Raw genomic sequence first — 18,160 nt, forward strand, 5'->3', positions numbered from 1 at the left:
CATCTGGTGTTTTTTCCTTCATTCTGTTAATGAGGTATATTACATTGGTTGAATTTGTATGTTGAACTATCTTTCCATTCCTAGAATAAATTATATTGCATAGTAGATGTATATAATTCTATTAATGTGCCATTGAACTTTTTTTGTTAGTATATTCTTGAGGATTTTTGCCTCAGTATTCATGGGGGATATTAATCTGTAGTTTTCTTGCAGTATCTTTGTCTGATTTGTTAACAGATTAATGCTGACCTCAAAGATTGAGTTTGGAAGTATTTCCTCCTCTTTAGTTTTATGGAAGAATTTGAGGAGGATTGATGTTTTCTTTTAAGTGTTTGGTAGAATTCACTGGTGAAACCATCTAGTCCTGTGCTTTTGTTGTTATTATGGGAAGGTTTTTGATTACTGATGAAATCTCATTACTAATTATAGATCTGTTCAGATTTTTTTTTTCCTTGATTCATTACTGGTAAGCTGCATGTTCCCAAGAATTTATCTATTTCATCTAGATTTTCAACTTTGTTGACATACTGCTGTTCATATTATTCTTAGAGTCCTTTTTATTTCTATGAATTTGGTAGTTCTATCCCTTCCTTCATTTTTGACTTTAGTTACAGTTGACCCTTGAACAGTGTAGGAGTTTGAACCCCTATATTCTCAAAAATCTGCATATAACTGTATAGTTGACTTCCCATATCCATGATTCACATCCTTGGATTTGGCTCTCTGTGGATCATGTAGTATTGAAGTATGTATTTCTTGAAAAAAAATCCACATATAAGTGGACCTGCAAAATTTAAGCCTGTGTTGTTCAGGGGTCACCTGTATCTGACTGTTCTCTCTTTCTTAGTCTAGTTAATGATTTGTCAATTTTGTTGACACTTTTGAAGAACCAACCACCTTTTGGTTTCCATCAGTTTTCTCTTGGTTTTGTTCTCTGTTTTACTTACATCTGTTCTAATCTTTATTATTTCATACCTTCTGATGGATTTGAGTTTAGCTAATTTTTAAGATGCAAATTTAGGTTGTTGATTTGGGATATTTCTTCTTTATTAAAGTAAACATTTACTGCTATAAATTTGTCTTATGGGACCTCTTTTACTTTATCCCACAAATTTTGGTGTGTGTTTTCATTTTAACTTTTTAAAATTGTTTTTAAATTTTTTCTTATGATTTCTCCTTTGATTCACTACTTGCTTGAGTGTATAAATTTTCATGTATTTGTGGATTTTCCAGCTTTCCTTCTGCTGTTGATTTCTAGGTCCATTCCATTGTTATCAGAAAAGATAGCTCATATAAGTTCAATCTTTTAAAATTTATTCAGTTTCCTTTGTTGACTAACATAGATTTAACTGGAAAGTGTTCCATGTGCATTTGATAAAATTGTGTGTTCTACTGTTGTTGCCTAAGAGTGTTTTCTGTATATAGGTTAAGTTCAGTCCATCTATTTTCTTGTTAATCTTCTGTCTGGTTGTTCCACCCATTGCTAAAGTTGTGTATTGAAGCCTCCTGTTCTCACCATAGAGCTATGTCTTTCTCTCTTCAATTATTCAGCTTTATATATTTTTGAGCTCTGATGTTTGCTGCATGTATATTTACATCTGTTATATATTCTTAGTAAATTGACACTTTTATCATATTAATACTCAGTAGATTTCCAGTTTTCTCTGAATCGCTTACTGAAGATACTTTCTTTCTCCATTGTATATTCATGCCTCTTTCCTCATAGATTAATTGGCCATAAGTGTGTAAGTTTATTTCTGGACTCTTTGTCCTGTTACATTGGTCAGTGTGTCTGTTTTTGTGACAGTACCATACTGTTTTGATGACTGTAGCTTGGTAGTAGAGTCAGAAGTCAGGGATCATGACTCCTCCAGCTCTGTTCTTCTTTTTCAAGATTGTTTTGGTTATTCAGGGTCTTTTGTGTTTCCATACAAATTAAAAATTTTTTTGTTCCAGTTCCATTCCAAAATACCATTAGTACTTTGATAGGGATTACATTGCCTGTGTAGATTGCCTTGGGTAGTGTAGTTATTTTGACAATATTAATTCTTCCAATGCAAGAATATGGTATATCTTTTCATCTAATTGTGTCATCTTCAGATTTCTTCATCAGCTTTTTATAGTTTTCCAAGCACAGGTCTTTTACTTCCTTAGAAGTAAATATCTTATATCTAGATATTTTATTCTTTTTTTTTTTTTTCCCACTGTACAGCAAGGGGGTCAGGTTATCCTTACATGTATACATTACAATTACATTTTTCTCTCAGCCTTTGTTCTGTTGCAACATGAGTATCTAGACAAAGTTCTCAATGCTATTCAGCAGGATCTCCTTGTAAATCTATTCTAAGTTGTGTCTGATAAGCCCAAGCTCCCGATCCCTCCCACTCCCTCCCCCTCCCATCAGGCAGCCACAAGTCTCTTCTCCAAGTCCATGATTTTCTTTTCTAAGGAGATGTTCATTTGTGCTGGATATTAGATTCCAGTTATAAGTGATATCATATGGTATTTGTCTTTGTCTTTCTGGCTCATTTCACTCAGTAGGAGATTCTCTAGCTCCATCCATGTTGCTGCAAATGGCTTTTTTTATGGCTGAGTAGTATTCCATTGTGTATATAGACCACATCTTCGGAATCCAATCATCTGTCGATGGACATTTGGGTTGTTTCCATGTCCTGGCTATTGTGAAGAGTGCTGCAATGAACATGCGGGTGCACGTGTCTCTTTTAAGTAGAGTTTTGTCCGGATGGATGCCCAAGAGTGGGATTGCGGGGTCATATGGAAGTTCTATGTATAGATTTCTAAGGTACCTCCCAACTGTTCTCCATAGTGGCTGTACCAGTTTACATCCCCACCAACAGTGCAGGAGGGTTCCCTTTTCTCCACAGCCCCTCCAGCACTTGTTATTTGTGGATTTATTAATGATGGCCATTCTGACTGGTGTGAGGTGATATCTCATGGTAGTTTGGATTTGCATTTCTCTTATAACCAGCGATGTTGAGCATTTTTTCATGTGTTTGTTGGCCATCTGTATATCTTCTCTGGAGAACAGTCTATTCAGGTCTTTTGCCCATTTTTCCATTGCGTGATTGGCTTTTTTGCTGTTGGGTTGTATAAGTTGTTTATATATTCTCGAGATGAAGCCCTTGTCGGTTGCATCATTTGACACTATTTTCTCCCATTCTGTAAGTTGTCTTTTTGTTTTCTTTTGGGTTTCCTTTGCTGTGCAAAAGCTTTTCAGTTTGATGAGGTCCCATGGGTTTATTTTTGCTCTAATTTCGATTGCTTTGGGAGACTGACCTGAGAAAATATTCATGATGTTGATGTCCGAGAGTGTTTTGCCTCTGTTTTCTTCTAGGAGTTTGATGGTGTCCTGTCGTATATTTAAGTCTTTCAGCCATTTGGAGTTTATTTTTGTGCATGGTGTGAGGGTGTGTTCTAGTTTCATTGCTTTGCATGCAGCTGTCCAGGTTTCCCAGCAATGCTTGCTGAATAGACTTTCTTTTTCCCATTTGATGTTCTTGCCTCCCTTGTCAAAGATGAATTGACCATAGGTGTCAGGGTTTATTTCCGGGTTCTCTATTCTGTTCCATTGGTCTGTCTGTCTGTTTTGATACCAGTACCACACTGTTTTGATGACTGTGGCTTTGTAGTATTTCTTGAAGTCTGGGAGAGTTATGCCTCCTGCTTGGTTTTTGTTTCTCAGGATTGCTTTGGCGATTCTGGGTCTTTTGTGGTTCCATATAAATGTTTGGATTGTTTGTTCTAGTTCTGTGAAAAATGTCCTGGGTAATTGGATAGGGATTGCATTGAATGTGTAGATTGCTTTGGGTAGTATGGCCATTTTTACAATATTGATTTTCCCAATCCAGGAACATGGAATATCTTTCCATTTCTTTCCACCTTCTTTGATTTCTTTGATTAAAGTTTTATAGTTCTCGGCATATAGGTCCTTTACCTCCTTGGTCAGGTGTATTCCGAGGTGTTTGATTTTGTGAGGTGCAATTTTAAAAGGTATCGTATTTTTGGATTCCTTTTCTAATATTTCATTGCTGGTATACAGAAATGCAACTGACTTCTGAATGTTAATCTTATATCCTGCTACTTTGCTGAATTTATGAATCAGTTCAAGGAGTTTTTGGGTTGAGTCCTTAGGGTTTTCTATGTATAGTATCATGTCATCTGCATACAGTGACAGTTTTATCTCTTCTCTTCCTATATGGATGCCTTTTATTTCTTTGGTTTGTCTAATTGCTGTGGCTAGGACTTCCAAAACTCTGTTGAAGAGCAGTGGTGAGAGTGGGCATCCCTGTCTTGTTCCAGATTAGAGTGGGAAGGCTTTCAGTTTTTCCCCACTGAGTATTATATTTGCTGTGGGTTTATCATAAATGGCTTTGATTATGTTCAGGAATGTTCCCTCTATACCCACTTTGGCGAGGGTCTTGATCATGAATGGATGTTGGACTTTGTCAAATGCTTTTTCTGTGTCTATTGAGATGATCCTATGATTTTTGACTTTTTTTGTTAATGTGGTGTATGATGCTGATTGATTTGCGTATGTTGAACCATCCTTGTGAACCTGGGATGAACCCAACCTGGTCATGGTGTATACTTTTTTTGGTATGTTGTTGGATTCGGTTGGCTAAGATTTTGTTGAGAATTTTTGCATCTATATTCATCAATGATATTGGGCGATAGTTTTCTTTTTTGGTGGTATCTCTGCCTGGTTTTGGAATTTAGGTGATGGTGGCATCATAGAATGTCTTTGGGAGTATTCCTTCTTCTTCAACCTTTTGAAAGAGTTTAAGGAGGATGGGCACCAGTTCCTCTTTATATGTTTGATAGAATTCGCCTGTGCAGCCATCTGGTCCTGGACTTTTATTTGTAGGGAGGGATTTTATGACCTCTTCAATTTCATTTCTAGTGATCGGTCTGTTCAGTTGGTCTGTTTCTACTTGATTCAGTTTTGGCAGGCTGTAAGAGTCTAGAAAACTGTCCATTTCTTCCAGATTGTCAAACTTGTTGCCGTATCGATATTCATAGTATTCTCTTATGGTTTTTTGTATTTCTGCTGTATCCGTTGTGATTTCTCCTTTTTCATTTATAATTTTGGTTATTTGGGTTCTTTCTCTCCTCTTTTTAGTGAGTCTGGCCAGGGGTTTTTCAATTTTGTTTAGTGAGTCTGGCCAGGGGTTTGTCAATTTTGTTTGTCAAAGAACCAGCTCTTGGTTTTATTAATTTTCTCTATTGTTTTTTGAGTCTCTATTTTACTGATTTCTTCTTTGACCTTTATAATTTCCTTCCTTCTGCTGACTTTAGGACTTTTTTGTTCTTCTTTTTCTAATTCATTTAGGTGGAGGGTTAAGTTGTCCATTTGGGATCTTTCTTCTTTTTTGAGAAAGGCCTGTATTGCTATCAATTTCCCTCTGAGCACTGCTTTCGCAGCATCCCATCGATTTTGAGCGGTTGTGTCTTCATTATCATTTGTTTCAAGGTAGTTTTTAATTTCCTTCTTGATTTCCTCATTGACCCATTGGTTTTGTAGTAGCATGTTGTTTAGTCTCCATGTAGTAGGTATTTTCTCTTTCCTTTTCCCATGGTTGGTTTCTAATTTCATGGCATTGTGGTCAGAGAAGATACTTGAGATAATTTCTATGCTCCTAAATTTATTGAGATCAGCTTTGTGTCCGAATATGTGGTCGATTCTTGAGAATGTTCCATGAGCATTTGAGAAGAATGTGTATTCTGCTTTTTTTGGATGTAGTGTCCTGAAGAGATCAATGAAGTCTAACTTTTCTATTGTTTCCTTTAGGATCTCTGTTGCTTTATTGGTTTTCTGTCTAGAGGATCTGTCCATTGATGTGAGGGGGGTATTAAGGTCTCCTACTATGATTGTATTCTCATCAATCTCTCCCTTTATATCTGTTAATATTTGTTGTATGTATCTGGGTGCTCCTGTATTTGGGGCATATATGTTGACGATAGTAACATCCTCTCCTTGGATGGATCCCTTAATCATTAAGTAGTGTCCTTCTTTGTCTTTCTTTATGTCTTTTGTTTTAAAGTCTATTTTGTCTGATATGAGCGTTGCGACTCTTGCTTTTCTGTCATGTCTATTGGCGTGAAATATTTTTCCCCACCCTTTCACTTTCAATCTATATGTATCTTTTGTCCTAAGGTGAGTTTCTTGTAGGCAGCATATTGAAGGTTTTTGCCTTTTTATCCACTCAGCCACTCTGTGTCTTTTGATTGGGGCATTCAGTCCATTGACATTTAAGGTGATAATTGATAGATGATTATTTATTGCCATTTGAACCTCGTGTTCCAGTTGAATCTATGGTTCTCCATTCTTCCTTCCTTTTTTTTTTTTTTTGGTTAGGTGGTCTCCTGTTATTATCTGCTTGAGTGTATCTTTTTTTTTTTCATTTTTTGCAAATGCAGTATTTGGTTTTGGCTTGTGGTTGCCCTGTTTTTTAAGTATGCTAACCCCTTCCCATAATTGTGTGTTTTAGCCAGATGGTCCTGTAAGTTCAAACACTTCATTACTATATTAAAATTAAGAAGAGAAACATACAAACAAACAAAATGGGTTATTTACTTCCTAACATCCCTTGCCCACATTTATGGTTTTGATGACTCTTTTTTATTTTTTTCTTTTTAATTTTATTTTGTTTGAGGCCTGTTCATGATTAAATCTGTATGCTGGCTTATTTGAGTGACTGCTCTCTGATTGTGGTTTCCTCAGTCCTAGTTCTTCCTCTTCTTTTTTTTTTTTCTTTTCTTTTTTCTTCCCTTTCCTTCCTTTCTTTTTGGTTTAGAGAAGCCCTTTCAAAATTTCCTTTAACCTGGGTTTTGTGTTGCTGTATTCCTTAAGTTTTTGTTTGTTGGAAAAAATTTTTATTTCCCCTTCTATTTGAAATGATATTCTTGCTGGATAGAGTATTCTAGGTTGCGTATTTTTTCCTTTTAGCACTTTATTTTTTTTTTTTTTTGTCTTTTTGCTATTTCTTGGGCTGCTCCAGCGGCATATGGAGGTTCCCAGGCTAGGGGTCGAATCGGAGCTGTAGCCGCCGGCCTACACCAGAGCCACAGCAACGCAAGATCCGAGCCGCATCTGCAACCTACACCACAGCTCACGGCAACGCCGGATCGTTAACCCACTGAGCAAGGGCAGGGATCGAACCCGCAACCTCATGGTTCCTAGTTGGATTCGTTAACCACTGCGCCATGACGGGAACTCCTTTTAGCACTTTAAATATCTCTTGCCATTCCCTCCTGGCCTGTAGTGTTTCTGTAGAGAAGTCAGCTGATAATCTTATGGGGGTTCCCTTGTAGGTAACATTCTGTTTTTCTCTTGCGGCCTTTAGGATCCTCTCTTTATCACTAACTTTTGCCATTTTTATTATGATGTGTCTTGGTGTGGGTCTATTTGGGTTCAGTTTGTTTGGGGCCCTCTGTGCTTCTTGTATCTTGAACCCAGCATCCTTTAGATTTGGGAAGTTTCCAGCGATAATTTCTTCAAATATATTTTCCATCCCCTTATCTTTTTCTCCTCCTTCTGGAATTCCTATTATGCGTAGATTGGCCCGCTTTATATTATCCCATAGGTCTCTTATATTGCTTTCCAGTTTTTTGATTCGGTTTTCTGTCTGTTGACCGGATGGAGTGATTTCCATTATTCTATCTTCCATATCAGTGATTCGTTCTTCTGCATGATTCATTCTGGTTTTTACTGCCCTTAGTTCAGTTTGCATCTCTGCAAATGAATGTTGTAGTTTTTCTTGGCTCCTCCTTATATTTTCTAGTTCCTTTCGGAGGGTATCTGCATTACTGTTCATATCTTCTCTTAATTCCTTCAGTATTTTCACTAGTTCTCTTTTGAACTCCAGGTCTGTCAGACTGCAGAGATCTGTTTCATTGTTGACTGTTTTAGGTGAGTTCTCCTGTTGGTTTGACTGGGGGTGGTTTCTCAGCTTCTTCATCTTGCTTGTTGTTTTCTTTCTCCTGAGGGAGTTGTACTCTCCGTTATCGGGCAGTGTTTGCCTTGTCACTGCCGTGGAATATTTCCTGAGGGCTAGCGTTGTTGGTCAATCTTTTTTGAGGCAGTGTGGCTTTTCTGGAGTGTTGATGGGGCTAACAGTGTTTCTTTGAAGCAAAGGAGGACTTCCTGAGGGCAGACAGGACTGGGAGGTCCACACCACGATGGTAGCAGATTTCACTTGGTCATGCAGATCTTGCTCTGGTGTTTTTAGGCTGTGGGGTTCTTGCAGGGGATTGGCGGTGTTGGGCAGCTGTTCCTCAGGAGTGCAGCACCCCCTGGGGGCTGGAGCAGCTATCTGGGTCACTGAGAACCTAAGAGGCTCTTGTCTAGGGCAGCCCAACTCAGAAGGTTGGCCTGAGAATGTAGGCAGATCTTTTCACAGTCTGGCCAAGCTTGTTGCAGCTTTTCTGGGCTGCAGGGGCTCTTCCAGGGGGCTGGTGGTGCTGAGCAGGTATTCCACGGGAGTGGGGCACCCCCTAGGGGCTCGGGTGTGTAGCAGGGCCACTGGAAACCCAAGAGGCTCCTCCCCAGGGCAGCCCGACTCAGAAAGACCGTCTGAGATCTTTTCCTGGCTCGGCCAAGCTTGTTGCAGCTTTTCTGGGCTGTAGGGGGTCCGGCCTGGAGCTGGCAGTCCTATGCAGCTGATCCACTAGGGCACCCCCTGGGGGCTTGGGCGGGTAGCAGGGCCATTGGAAACTGAAGAGGCTCCTCCGGGGCAGCCCGACTCAGAAAAACCGTCCGGGAATTAGGCAGATCTATTCACTGCCTGGCTAGGCTTGTTCTAGCTTTTCTGGGCTGCAGGCCTTTTCTCAGGGGCTGGTGGTGTTTGGTGCTACTCTGCGGAAGTGTAGCCCCTCCGAAGGGCCAGCAGGCCTGTGCAGGGACAGCCCCTGCGGTGGTAGGCTTCAGGCAATTGTTGAGGCCAGCCCTCCTGGATGGCAGGCAGCCCAGGTTCAGCGAGAGCGTAGGGGGTGGCAGGGGTGGTGGGAGGGGATGCACTGGGAAGCACAGCTTTCAGCTAGCTAGCGGGCCTGTAAGCTTGCTGTGGCGTGGGGGGTATTCTATGGGGACCCACTCCTTCTCTCCCCTCCCCAGCATGGGTGCAGACCAGGCTCTTTTCCCAGGTTCCCTCTGATGCGGCTTTCCACTTCCCCGCCCCTAGAGTATTGCTCCCTTCCTTCCTCTGCGACAGTTTTGTTTTCTAGTCTCCCAGGCAGTCTCTGCCCCATCAAATGGTTTCTAGACCTCCCAAGCAGTTTCCGCTCCGCCCCGCCCCCCAGCCCGGGGACTATCCTCTGGAGCCTAGGTCTCGGTGCCCAGCCCCCACCCAGGCGTCCCCTGGCCCTTTCTCGGTGACCAACTCTCGGAGGCGAGGTCTCGGTGCCCAGCCCCCACCTAGGCGTCCCCCCCGGCCCTTTCTCAGCGACCAACTCTCGGAGGCGAGGTCTCGGTGCCCAGCCCCCACCCAGGCGTCCCCCGGCCCTCTCTTGGGGACCAACCTTCTGAGGTGAGGTCTCGTTGTCCAGCCCCCACCCAGGCGTCTCAATTTTTGGTGACTGTGCCCGTAGTTCAGATGGTCCATTCGGTTCTTGATCGGCTTTTCCGTACTCCAACTTACTGCTACACTCTTCTCTGCATCTGGAGATTCCTCCGGTTCGTTTGATCTTTCCCCCGTGTAGGTGACTTTCCAGGGTGCAGGATCCCTTTCTCCTCCGCAGTTCCCTTTCGGGAGCGCCCGTCCCGCTCAGATTCACCTTCTCCCACTCTCCTCTTTTCTCCCGTTCTGCCCAGTAATGTCATGAACTTCTTGCCGTTATTGGAGTTTAGGTTCTTCTGCCAGCGATTGGTTGCTGTTCTGTGCAAGTCATTTATTCTGTAGATGTGCTTTTTTTGTTGTGTTTGTGGGAGAGGGCGTGTCCCTCTACTCCTCCGCCATCTTGTCCTCTCTCTAGATATTTTATTCTTTACGATGCGATAGAAGATGGGGTTTTTTTCCTTAATTTCGCTGATACTTTGGTGTTAAGGTATAGAAATGAAACATTTCTATATGTTCATTTTGTATCCTGCAACTTTATGTGGTACCATGTCATTTTCAAACATTGATAGTTTTACTTCTTCTTTTCAAGTTTAGATTCCTTTTATTTCTTTTTCTTATTTTTGCTGTGGCTAGGACTTCCAAAACTATATTGAATAAATGTGGTGAGAGTGGAAATCCTTATCTTGTTCTTAATCTTAGAGGAAATGCTTTTAGCTTTTCACCATTGATTATAATGTTAGCTGTGGGTTTGTCATGTATAGCCTTTGTTATGTTGAGGTATGTTGCCTCTGTGCATGCTTTTTGGATATTGAATTTTATCAGAAGCTTTTTGGGCATTTTTCGAGATGATCATATTTTTTTTATTCAGTTTGTTGATGTGGTGTATCATATTATTTGTGGATATTGAAAAATCCTTGCATCTCTGGGATAAATTCCACTTGATTATAGTGTATGATTGTTATAATGTATTTTTGTTACTTGGTTTGGTAATATTTTGTTGAGGATTTGTTTGTCTTGATCATCAGTGGTGTTGGCCTGTAATTTTTTTGGGGCAGTAATAAATTTGTTTGATTTTGGTATATGGGTGATGGTAGCCTGGTAGAATGAGCTAGAAATATTCCTTCCTTTGGAATTTTTTGTAATATTTTTGAGAGAGAGAGGTGTTAACTCTTCTGTAAATGTTCGGTAGATTTCACCTGTGTAGCCAGCTAGTCCTGTACCTTTATTTGTTGGGGTTTTTTTTTTTTTTCCTTATCAGTAATTGGTCTATAGTTATTTTCTATTTCTTCCTGGTTTAGTCTTGGGATATCATACCTTTCTAAGAATTTGTCCACTTCATTGACTTATAGTTGGTTGTAGTAGTCTCTTATGATCCTTTGTATTTCTGTGGTGTTGGTTTTAACTCGTCCCTATTGATTTCTCATTTTACTGATGTGTACTCTCTTCCTCTTGATGAGTCTGGCTCAAGGTTTATCAATTTTTTTTTATCTCTCCAAAGAGCCAGCTGTTAGTTTCATAGATCTTTTCTTCTTTTTTTTTTTAGTCAGTATTTCGTTTACTTCTGCTCTAATCTTTATGGTTCCTTTCCTTCTAACTTTGGGTTTTGTTCTTCCTTCTTTTGTGTCTTTAGGTATAAGTTTAGGTTGTTTATTTGAGATTTTTCTTATTTCCAGAGGTAAGCTTGTATTGCTGTAAACCTCCCTCTTAGAATTGCTTTTGCTACATCCCATAGATTTTAGATCATCATATTTTCATTTTCATTTGTCTCTAGGTATTTTTTTATTTCCATTTTGATTTCTTTAGTGGTCCATTGCTTGTTTAATAGCATATTGTTTACCTTCCATGTGTTTGTCTTTTTTCAGTTTTTTTCTTATAGTTGGTTTCTAGTCTCACAGCATTGTGGTTGCAAAAGATGCCTGATGTTATTTCAGTTTTCTTAAATTTACCAAGGCTTGTTTTGTGGTCTTGCATGTGATCTATTCTGGTGCCTATTTTCTGTGCATTTGAAAAAAATGTGTGTTTTACTGCTTTCAGATGGAATGCTCCTATATATATCACTTAAGTCCATGAGGTATAATCTGTCATTGAAGTTCAGTCTGGATGATCTGTCTATTGCTATAAGTGGGGGTATTAAAGTCTCTTCCTATTATTGTCCCTATTGTATTACTGTCAACTTCTTCTTTTATGTCTGTTAATACTTGGCTTGTATATTTGGGTGCTTCTATGTTCGGTGCATATATATTTATGGTTTTTATGTCTTAGATTGATTTTTTGATCAATATGTAGTGGCCCTCTTTGTTTCTTATAACAGGCTTTCTTTTAAAGTGTGTTTCATTTGGTATAAGTATTGCTACAAGGAATTATTTTGGTTTCCATTTATATGGAATACATTTTTCATTCTCTCACTTTCAGTCTGTATATGTCTCTAGATCTGAAATGAGTCTCTGGTAGGCAGCATGTATACAGGTCCTATTTCTGTATCTATTCAGCACTCTGTGTCTTTTGGTTGGAGCATTTAATGTATTTAAATATAAGGTAATTATTGCTATGTTCTTACTGTTATTTTGAAAACTGTTTTAGGTTTGTTTTGATAGCTTTTTTTTCCTCCTTTTTTTTTTTTGGTCTTTTTAGGGTCGCACCTGTAGTATATGGAGCTTCCCAGACTAGGCGTTGAGTCAGAGCTACATCTGCCAGCCTACACCACAACCGCAGCAACACCAGATCCGAGCTGTGTCTGTGACCCATACCACAGATTACCACAGTGCTGTATTTTTATCCCACTGAGTGAGGCCAGGGATCAAACCTGCATCCTCATGGATGCTAGTCAGATTCATTTCCACTGAGCCACGATGGGAACTCGTTTTGTTATGATTTGATGACTGTCTAACTGTTATCTTTGCAATTCCTTTTTCTTTTTTGTGTGTATATCTCTTAGAGAGTTTTAGTTTGTGTTTATCTTGATTTTTTTTTTATAGCAGTCTATATAAGACGTAGCTGAAAACTTCCCTAATCTGGAAAAGTCCAGTTACTCAAGTCTAGGCAATGCAGAGAATCCAATACAGGATGAACCCAAAGAGGAATATATTAAGACATACTGTAACTGAAAGTATACACTGATACAGTGTAAGAATGCCAAGTAGTCATTAAAAGGAATGAGTAGCTACTTTCCATATAGAGAATAAATACCACATATACAACTAAAAAAGATGTATTATAATTAAAATAATAAAAGTTAAAAGTAGAGTTTTATTTTCTTTTTCAGCTGCCCTGCAGCATATGGAGTTCCCAATTCAGGGATCATATTTGAGCCGCATTTGCAACCTAAGCCACAGCTGTGGCAACCTGTGATCTTTAACCCACTGTGCCAGGCCAGGGATCAAACCTGCATCCCAGGGATCCTGTTGTGCTGCAGTAGGAAATGCAAGAGAGAATTTTACTTACATATTTATTTAATAATGATTTTTATTTTTCCCATTATAGCTGGTTTACAGTGTTCTGTCAATTTTCTAATTTACAGCAAGGTGACATAATCATGCATACATGTATACATTCTTTTTTCTCATATTATCCTCTATTATGCTCCATCACAAGTGACTAGATATAGTTCCCATAGCTACATAGCAGGATCTCATTGCTTATCCATTCCAAAGGCAATAGTTGGCATCTATTAATCCCAAATTCCCAGTCCACCCAACTCACTCTCCCTCGGCAACCGCAAATCTGTTCTCCAAGTCCATGATTTTCTTTTCTGTGGAAAGGTTCATTGGTGCCATATATTAGATTGTAGATATAAATGATATCATATGGTATTTGTCTTTCTCTTTCTGACTTACTTCACTCAGGATGAGAGTCTCTAGTTCCATCCACGTTGCTGCAAAGGGCATTATTTTGTTCTTTTTTTGTGACTGAGTAGTATTTCATTGTATATATATATGCCACATCTTAATCCAGTCATCTGTCGATGGATATTTAGGTTGTTTCCATGTCTTGGCTGTTGTGAATAGAGCTGCAATGAACATGCGGGTGCATGTGTCTTTTTTAAGGAAAGTTTTGTCCAGATATATGCCCAGGAGTGGGGTTGCTAGGTCATATGGTAGTTCTATGTATAGTTTTCTAGGGTACCTCCATACTGTTCTCCATAGTGGTTGTACCATTTTACATTCCCACCAACAGTGCAGGAGGGTTCCCTTTTCAACACACCCCCTCCAGCATTTGTTATTTGTGGACTTATTAATGATGGCCATTCTGACTGGTGTGAGGTGGTACCTCATAGTAGTTTTGATTTGCATTCCTCTAATAATCAGGGATGTTGGGCATTTTTCATGTGCTTGTTGGCTATCTGTATATCTTCTTTGGAGAAATGTCCATCAGGTCTTTTGCCTATTTTTCAATTAGGTTGTTGGCTTTTTTGCTGTTGAGTTATATAAGTTGTTTGTATATTTTAGAGATTAAGCCCTTGCCAGTTGCATCGTTTGAAACTATTTTTTCCCATTCTTAAGTTGTCTTTTTGGTTTTTTTATGATTTCCTTTGCTGTGTAAAAGATTGTCTGTCTGGTTAGGTCCCAGTGGTTTATTTTTGCTTTTATTTCTGTTGCTTTGGGAGACTGACCTGAGAAAACATTTCTAAGGTTGATATCAAGGAATGTTTTGCCTATGTTCTCTTCTAGGAGTTTGATGGTGTCTTGTCTTACATTTAAGTCTTTAAGCCACTTTGAGTTTATTTGTGTGCATGGTGTGAGGGTACATTTCAGTTTCATTGCTTTGCATGCAGCTGTCCAGGTTTCCCAGCACCACTTGCTGAATAGACTTTCTTTTTCCCATTTTATGTTCTTGCCTCCTCTGTCAAAGATTAATTGACTGTAGGTGTCTGGGTTTATTTCTGTGTTCTCTATTATGTTCCATTGGTCTGTCTGTCTGTCTTGGCACCAGTACTACACTGTCTTGATTACTGTGGCTTTATAATATTGCCTGAAGTCTGGGAGAGTTATGCCTCCTGCTTGGTTTTTGTTCCCCAGGATTGCTTTGGCAATTCTGGGTTGTTTGTGGTTCCATATAAATTTTTGGATTGTTTGTTCTAGTTCTGTGAAAAATGTCATGGGTAATTTGATAGGGATTGCGTTGCATCTGTAGATTGTTTTGGGTAGTATGGCCATTTTTACAATATTAATTTTCCAGTCTAGGAGCATGGAATATCTCCATTTCTGTGAGTCCTCTTTAATTTCTTTGATTAATGTTTTATAGTTCTCAACATATAAGTCTTTCACCTCCTTTGTCAGGTTTATTGTCAGGTATTTGATTTTTTTGGTGCAATTTTAAAAGGTATTTTTGTATTCCTTTTCTAATGTCTCATTGTTGGTGTGCAGAAATGCGACCAATTTCTGAATGTTAATCTTATATCCTGCTACTTTGTTGATTTTGTTGATCAGTTTGAGTAGTTTTTGGGTTGAGTCCTTAGAGTTTTCTAGGTATATTATCATGTCATCTGCTACGGTGACAATTTTACCTCTTCTCTTCCAATTTGGATGCCATTTATTTCTTTTGTTTGTCTGATTGCTGTGGCTAGGACTTCCAGTACTATGTTGAATAACAGTGGTGAGAGTGGGCATCCTTGTTTTGTTCCAGATTTTAGTGGCAAGTCTTTCAACTTTTCTCCATTGAGTGTTACATTTGCTGTGGGTTTGTCATAAATGGCTTTGATTATGTTAAGGTATGTTCCCTCTATACCCACTTTGGTGAGAGTTTTTATCATGAATGGATATTGGACTTTGTCAAATGCTTTCTTTGTATCTACTGAGATGATCATGTGATTTTTTGACTTTTCTTTTGTTAATGTGGTGTCTGATGTTGATTGATTTGTGTATGTTGAACCATCCTTGTGAACCTAGGATGAATCCCACTTGGTCGTGATGTATGACCTTTTTTATACACTGTTAGATTTGGTTGGCTAAAATTTTGTTGAGAATTTTTGCGTCTATATTCATCAAAGATGTTGGCCTGTAGTTTTCTTTTTTAGTAGTATCTTTATTTGGTTTTGGTATTAGGGTGATGGTGGTGTCATAGAATGTCTTTGGGAGTGTTCTTTCTTTTTCAACCTTTTGGAAAAGTTTAAGGAGAATGGGTATAATTTCCTTTTTGTATATTTGGTAGAATTTGCCTGTGAAGCCATCTGGCCCTGGATTTTTATTTGTAGGTATTGTTTTTATGACATACTCAATTTCATTTCTAGTGATGGGTCTGTTTAGTTGGTCTATTTCTTCTTGATTCAGTTTTGGTAGGCTGTAAGTCTCTAGAAAGTTGTCCATTTCTTCTAGGATGTCAAATTTGTTGGCATACAATTGTTCATAGTATTCTCTTCCGGTTTTTTGTATTTCTGCAGTATCTGTTATGATTTCTCCTTTCTCATTTATTGTTTTATTTATTTGGGTTTTTTCTCTCCTCTTCTTGGTAAGTCTAGCCAGAAGTTTGTCAATTTTGTTTATCTTGTCAAAGAACCAGCTCTTGATTTTATTGTTTTTTTTTCTATTGTTTTTTGAATATTTTATTGATTTTTCTCTCTGATCTTTTTGGTTTCCTTTCTTCTGCTGACTTTAGGTTTTGTTTTTTCTTCTTTTTCTAATTTATTCAGGCGGTGGGTTAAGTTGGAGATTTTAGATTTTTCCTCTCTTTTGAAGAAAGCCCATATTGCTATGAACTTCCCCCTGAGCACTGCTTTTGCAGCATCCCATAGAGTTTGAATGGTTTTGTTTTCATTATCATTTGTCTTGATGTATTTTTTAATTTCCTTCTTGATTTCCTCATTGACCCATTGGTTTTTTAGTAACCTATTGTTTATTCTCCATGTAGTCAGTTTTTTCTCATTTCTTTTCTTGTGGTTGATTTCTACTTTCATGCCATTGTGAATGCAAGAGAGAATTTTAAAAGCAACAAAGGCAGAGCAACAGATAACATACAGGGCAACTCCCATAAGGGTATCGGTTCATTTTTCAGCATAAACTCTGCAGGCCAGAAAGCAGTGGCACAGTATATTCAATGTAATGAAAGACTAGACCTAACGTCAAGAATACCCACGAATCCCTTGGTGGCTCAGCAGGTTAAGAATCTGGCATTGTTATTGCTGTGGCTCAGATCACTACTGTAGTGTGTATTTGATTTCTAACCCAGGGAACTTCTGCATGTCTTGGACGTGGCCATTAAAAAAGAAAAAAAAAAAAGGAGTTCCCGTCATGGCTCAGTGGATAACGAATCCAACCAGGAACCATGAAGTTGCAGGTTCCATCCCTGGCCTCGATCAGTGGGTTAACGATCCGGCACTGCCGTGAGCTGTGGTGTAAGTCACAGACGTGGCTTGGATCCCACGTTGCTGTGGCTGTGGTGTAGGCTGGTGGCTACAGCTCCGATTAGACCCTAGCCTGGGGACCTCCATATACCACGGGTGCGGTCCTAGGAAAGACAGAAAGAAAAAAAAAGGAAAGTATACCCCACAATAGTCTCTCCATCAAATATGAGATCAAAAGCTCTACAAACAAGCAAAAGCTGAAAAAGTTTAGCCTTACCAAACCAGCTTTACAACAAATGTTAAAGGAACTTCTTTAGGTGAAAAAAGTAAAGGCCAAAACTCAAAATAAGATTACGGAATGAATAAGCTCACTGGTAAAGGTGAAAATGAAATAGAGGCAATCATCCACACACATTGCTAGTAAGGAGCTTAAAAGGCAAAAGGAGCAAAATCATTTATAACCATAATACACAGTTATGGGATACAAAGAACAATGACATATAAAATTTGTTATCAAAATCAGTAATTGTGAGGGGAGGAGAGTAAAAAAAAAAAGAATGTTTTAAAAAATGCATTGAGGAATTCCCATTGTGGTGCAGGGGAGAAACTGACTGGTATCCATGAGGATTTGGGTTCAATCCCTGGCCTCAATTAGTGGGTTAAACACCTGGTGTTGCTGCAGGCTGCAACATAGGTCGCAGATGCGTTTTGGATCTGGCGTTGCTCTGGCTGTGGTGTAGACTGTCAGCTGCAGCTTTGACTTGCCCCTAGTTCAGGAACTTCCATGTGCCTCAAGTGTGGCCCTGAAAAGAAAAACAAAAAAACCACAATGCTTTTATTCAATTTTATGGTTTATGTCTGCATTGTATATTGATTTGAAAGAAAAAATTTAAAGCACAAAGTTATCGAAGGCTGGCAATTCAAGCAATTGTCTGCTAATAAAATGTTTAAGATATAGTTTTGAATGGTAGAATGGAAAAAAAGAATAAGTGATCCTCTACCTACCTATGTCATTCACTGGTCACAGCCATAATATATGAACAGGTTTGTTCCTAATCATACAACCTCTATTATATGTTCACTGATATTCATTTCCTAGTGTTTTTTCTATACATTATAAGAACATCTAGACAACAGTTAACTCATTTAAATTACTGTCTAAAAGTGAAGGTAGTCATTTTCTATGGCACAATTAAAACAAAGCAAGATACAACAATACTCTGCTATCCCTAGGAAATCCTTATTTAATCTTACATAGATGGGTAAAAATTTCTTTCCAGTTAGACACTGCAGATGTATTTAAATACAG

At 38.8% G+C, this 18,160-nt stretch overlaps 1 protein-coding gene across 4 annotated transcripts in view; it reads left to right on the top strand.

Moving 5' to 3' along the window:
* VPS13A (vacuolar protein sorting 13 homolog A) overlaps positions 1-18,160 on the top strand; it is a 272,751-nt gene that overhangs the window by 11,381 nt on the left and 243,210 nt on the right. The window lies entirely within an intron of this gene.

The sequence above is a fragment of the Phacochoerus africanus genome, chromosome 2, assembly GCF_016906955.1.
Source record: "Phacochoerus africanus isolate WHEZ1 chromosome 2, ROS_Pafr_v1, whole genome shotgun sequence".
NCBI lineage: Eukaryota > Metazoa > Chordata > Mammalia > Artiodactyla > Suidae > Phacochoerus > Phacochoerus africanus.